At 41.2% G+C, this 5,000-nt stretch overlaps 5 non-coding genes across 5 annotated transcripts; all 5 read left to right on the forward strand.

Moving 5' to 3' along the window:
* Positions 1-1,562: 1,562 nt before the first annotated feature.
* TRNAF-GAA (transfer RNA phenylalanine (anticodon GAA)) lies at positions 1,563-1,635 on the forward strand. The gene has a single exon. It is a non-coding gene; the product is annotated as a tRNA-Phe (tRNA).
* A 78-nt stretch (positions 1,636-1,713) lies between these two features.
* Positions 1,714-1,786, forward strand: TRNAF-GAA (transfer RNA phenylalanine (anticodon GAA)). Its single transcript has one exon. It is a non-coding gene; the product is annotated as a tRNA-Phe (tRNA).
* Positions 1,787-3,217: 1,431 nt separating this feature from the next.
* TRNAF-GAA (transfer RNA phenylalanine (anticodon GAA)) lies at positions 3,218-3,290 on the forward strand. The gene has a single exon. It is a non-coding gene; the product is annotated as a tRNA-Phe (tRNA).
* A 678-nt stretch (positions 3,291-3,968) lies between these two features.
* Positions 3,969-4,041, forward strand: TRNAF-GAA (transfer RNA phenylalanine (anticodon GAA)). The gene has a single exon. It is a non-coding gene; the product is annotated as a tRNA-Phe (tRNA).
* Positions 4,042-4,720: 679 nt separating this feature from the next.
* On the forward strand, positions 4,721-4,793 carry TRNAF-GAA (transfer RNA phenylalanine (anticodon GAA)). Its single transcript has one exon. It is a non-coding gene; the product is annotated as a tRNA-Phe (tRNA).
* The last annotated feature ends 207 nt before the right edge of the window (positions 4,794-5,000 follow it).

Raw genomic sequence — 5,000 nt, forward strand, 5'->3', positions numbered from 1 at the left:
CGTATACATTAAAGTAAACTGTTTTCCTATGCAAAGTTTCCCTTGTTGCGTGAAAAAGAGCCGAAATAGCTCAGTTGGAAGAGTGTTAGATTGAAGATCTAAAGGTCCTTCATTCGATCCCGGGTTTCGGCAATATGAAATCTTTTTGGATCGTGTATCTTAAAGTAAATCATTTCCAAAGGAAAGTTTCCCTGGTTGCATGAAACAGAGCCGAAATATCTCAGTTGGGAGAGCGTTAGACTGAAGATCTAAAGGTCCCTGGTTCGATCCCGGGTTACGGCAATATGAAATCTTTTTGGATCCTGTACCTTAAAGTAAATTATTTCCAAAGGAAAGTTTCCCTGGTTGCGTGAAAAAGATCCGAATTAGCTCAGTTGGGAGAGCGTTAGACTGAAGATCTAAAGGTCCCTGGTTCGATCCCGGGTTTCAGTAACAAGAAAGGCTTTTGGGTCGTATACATTAAAGTAAACTGTTTTCCTATGCAAAGTTTCCCTTGTTGCGTGAAAAAGAGCCGAAATAGCTCAGTTGGAAGAGTGTTAGATTGAAGATCTAAAGGTCCTTCATTCGATCCCGGGTTTCGGCAATATGAAATCTTTTTGGATCGTGTATCTTAAAGTAAATTATTTCCAAAGGAAAGTTTCCCTGGTTGCATGAAACAGAGCCGAAATATCTCAGTTGGGAGAGCGTTAGACTGAAGATCTAAAGGTCCCTGATTCGACCCCGGGTTTCGGCAATATGAAATATTTTTGGATCGTGTATCTTAAAGTAAATTATTTCCAAAGGAAAGTTTCCCTGGTTGCGTGAAAAAGATCCGAATTAGCTCAGTTGGGAGAGCGTTAGACTGAAGATCTAAAGGTCCCTGGTTCGATCCCGGGTTTCAGTAACAAGAAAGGCTTTTGGGTCGTATACATTAAAGTAAACTGTTTTCCTATGCAAAGTTTCCCTTGTTGCGTGAAAAAGAGCCGAAATAGCTCAGTTGGAAGAGTGTTGGATTGAAGATCTAAAGGTCCTTCATTCGATCCCGGGTTTCGGCAATATGAAATCTTTTTGGATCGTGTATCTTAAAGTAAATTATTTCCAAAGGAAAGTTTCAATGGTTGCATGAAACAGAGCCGAAATATCTCAGTTGGGAGAGCGTTAGACTGAAGATCTAAAGGTCCCTGATTCGACCCCGGGTTTCGGCAATATGAAATATTTTTGGATCGTGTATCTTAAAGTAAATTATTTCCAAAGGAAAGTTTCCCTGGTTGCGTGAAAAAGATCTGAACTAGCTCAGTTGGGAGAGCGTTAGACTGAAGATCTAAAGGTCCCTGGTTCGATCCCGGGTTTCAGTAACAAGAAAGGCTTTTGGGTCGTATACATTAAAGTAAACTGTTTTCCTATGCAAAGTTTCCCTTGTTGCGTGAAAAAGAGCCGAAATAGCTCAGTTGGGAGAGTGTTAGATTGAAGATCTAAAGGTCCCTGATTCGATCCCGGGTTTCGGCAATATGAAATATTTTTGGATCGTTTATCTTAAAGTAAATTATTTCCAAAGGAAAGTTTCCCTGGTTGTATGAAAAAGAGCCGAAATAGCTCAGTTGGGAGAGCGTTAGACTGAAGATCTAAAGGTCCCTGGTTCGATCCCGGGTTTCGGCAACAAGAAAGGCTTTAGGGTCGTATACATTAAAGTAAACTGTTTTCCTATGCAATGTTTCCCTGGTTGCGTGAAATAGAGCCGAAATAGCTCAGTTGGGAGAGCGTTAGACTGAAGATCTAAAGGTCCCTGGTTCGATCCCGGGTTTCGGCAATATGAAATGTTTTTGGATCGTGTATCTTAAAGTAAATTATTTCCAAAGGAATGTTTCCTTGGTTGCACGAAAAAAGCCGAAATAGCTCAGTTGGGAGAACGTTAGACTGAAGATCTGAAGGTCCCTGGTTCGATCCCGGGTTTCGGCAACAAGAAAGGCTTTTGGGTCGTATACATTAAAGTAAACTGTTTTCCTATGCAATGTTTCCCTGGTTGCGTGAAAAAAAGCCGAAATAGCTCAGTTGGGAGAGTGTTAGATTGAAGATCTGAAGGTCCCTGGTTCGATCCCGGGTTTCGGCAACAAGAAAGGCTTTTGGGTCGTATACATTAAAGTAAACTGTTTTCCTATGCAATGTTTCCCTGGTTGCGTGAAAAAAAGCCGAAATAGCTCAGTTGGGAGAGTGTTAGATTGAAGATCTAAAGGTCCCTGATTCGACCCCGGGTTTCGGCAATATGAAATATTTTTGGATCGTGTATCTTAAAGTAAATTATTTCCAAAGGAAAGTTTCCCTGGTTGCGTGAAAAAGATCCGAATTAGCTCAGTTGGGAGAGCGTTAGACTGAAGATCTAAAGGTCCCTGGTTCGATCCCGGGTTTCAGTAACAAGAAAGGCTTTTGGGTCGTATACATTAAAGTAAACTGTTTTCCTATGCAATGTTTCCCTGGTTGCGTGAAAAAAAGCCGAAATAGCTCAGTTGGGAGAGTGTTAGATTGAAGATCTGAAGGTCCCTGGTTCGATCCCGGGTTTCGGCAACAAGAAAGGCTTTTGGGTCGTATACATTAAAGTAAACTGTTTTCCTATGCAATGTTTCCCTGGTTGCGTGAAAAAAAGCCGAAATAGCTCAGTTGGGAGAGTGTTAGATTGAAGATCTAAAGGTCCCTGATTCGATCCCGGGTTTCGGCAATATGAAATATTTTTGGATCGTTTATCTTAAAGTAAATTATTTCCAAAGGAAAGTTTCCCTGGTTGTATGAAAAAGATCCGAATTAGCTCAGTTGGGAGAGCGTTAGACTGAAGATCTAAAGGTCCCTGGTTCGATCCCGGGTTTCAGTAACAAGAAAGGCTTTTGGGTCGTATACATTAAAGTAAACTGTTTTCCTATGCAAAGTTTCCCTTGTTGCGTGAAAAAGGGCCGAAATAGCTCAGTTGGAAGAGTGTTAGATTGAAGATCTAAAGGTCCTTCATTCGATCCCGGGTTTCGGCAATATGAAATCTTTTTGGATCGTGTATCTTAAAGTAAATTATTTCCAAAAGAAAGTTTCCCTGGTTGCATGAAACAGAGCCGAAATATCTCAGTTGGGAGAGCGTTAGACTGAAGATCTAAAGGTCCCTGGTTCGATCCCGGGTTACGGCAATATGAAATCTTTTTGGATCCTGTACCTTAAAGTAAATTATTTCCAAAGGAAAGTTTCCCTGGTTGCATGAAAAAGAGCCGAAATAGCTCAGTTGGGAGAGCGTTAGACTGAAGATCTAAAGGTCCCTGGTTCGATCCCGGGTTTCGGCAACAAGAAAGGCTTTTGGGTCGTATACATTAAAGTAAACTGTTTTCCTATGCAAAGTTTCCCTGGTTGCGTGAAAAAAAGCCGAAATAGCTCAGTTGGGAGAGTGTTAGATTGAAGATCTAAAGGTCCCTGATTCGACCCCGGGTTTCGGCAATATGAAATATTTTTGGATCGTGTATCTTAAAGTAAATTATTTCCAAAGGAAAGTTTCCCTGGTTGCGTGAAAAAGATCCGAATTAGCTCAGTTGGGAGAGCGTTAGACTGAAGATCTAAAGGTCCCTGGTTCGATCCCGGGTTTCAGTAACAAGAAAGGCTTTTGGGTCGTATACATTAAAGTAAACTGTTTCCTATGCAAAGTTTCCCTTGTTGCGTGAAAAAGAGCCGAAATAGCTCAGTTGGAAGAGTGTTAGATTGAAGATCTAAAGGTCCTTCATTCGATCCCGGGTTTCGGCAATATGAAATCTTTTTGGATCGTGTATCTTAAAGTAAATTATTTCCAAAGGAAAGTTTCCCTGGTTCCATGAAAAAGAGCCGAAATATCTCAGTTGGGAGAGCGTTAGACTGAAGATCTAAAGGTCCCTGGTTCGATCCCGGGTTACGGCAATATGAAATCTTTTTGGATCCTGTACCTTAAAGTAAATTATTTCCAAAGGAAAGTTTCCCTGGTTGCATGAAAAAGAGCCGAAATAGCTCAGTTGGGAGAGCGTTAGACTGAAGATCTAAAGGTCCCTGGTTCGATCCCGGGTTTCGGCAACAAGAAAGGCTTTTGGGTCGTATACATTAAAGTAAACTGTTTTCCTATGCAAAGTTTCCCTGGTTCCGTGAAAAAGAGCCGAAATAGCTCAGTTGGGAGAGTGTTAGATTGAAGATCTAAAGGTCCCTGATTCGACCCCGGGTTTCGGCAATATGAAATATTTTTGGATTGTGTATCTTAAAGTAAATTATTTCCAAAGGAAAGTTTCCCTGGTTGCGTGAAAAAGATCCGATTTAGCTCAGTTGGGAGAGCGTTAGACTGAAGATCTAAAGGTCCCTGGTTCGATCCCGGGTTTCAGTAACAAGAAAGGCTTTTGGGTCGTATACATTAAAGTAAACTGTTTTCCTATGCAAAGTTTCCCTTGTTGCGTGAAAAAGAGCCGAAATAGCTCAGTTGGAAGAGTGTTAGATTGAAGATCTAAAGGTCCTTCATTCGATCCCGGGTTTCGGCAATATGAAATCTTTTTGGATCGTGTATCTTAAAGTAAATTATTTCCAAAGGAAAGTTTCCCTGGTTGCATGAAACAGAGCCGAAATATCTCAGTTGGGAGAGCGTTAGACTGAAGATCTAAAGGTCCCTGGTTCGATCCCGGGTTACGGCAATATGAAATCTTTTTGGATCCTGTACCTTAAAGTAAATTATTTCCAAAGGAAAGTTTCCCTGGTTGCATGAAAAAGAGCCGAAATAGCTCAGTTGGGAGAGCGCTAGACTGAAGATCTAAAGGTCCCTGGTTCGATCCCGGGTTTCGGCAACAAGAAAGGCTTTTGGGTCGTATACATTAAAGTAAACTGTTTTCCTATGCAAAGTTTCCCTGGTTGCGTGAAAAAAAGCCGAAATAGCTCAGTTGGGAGAGTGTTAGATTGAAGATCTAAAGGTCCCTGATTCGACCCCGGGTTTCGGCAATATGAAATATTTTTGGATCGTGTATCTTAAAGTAAATTATTTCCAAAGGAAAGTT

Source organism: Phalangium opilio, unplaced genomic scaffold, assembly GCF_054372755.1.
Source record: "Phalangium opilio isolate 3A_F unplaced genomic scaffold, DU_Popi_V2 ptg000038l_1, whole genome shotgun sequence".
Lineage (NCBI taxonomy): Eukaryota > Metazoa > Arthropoda > Arachnida > Opiliones > Phalangiidae > Phalangium > Phalangium opilio.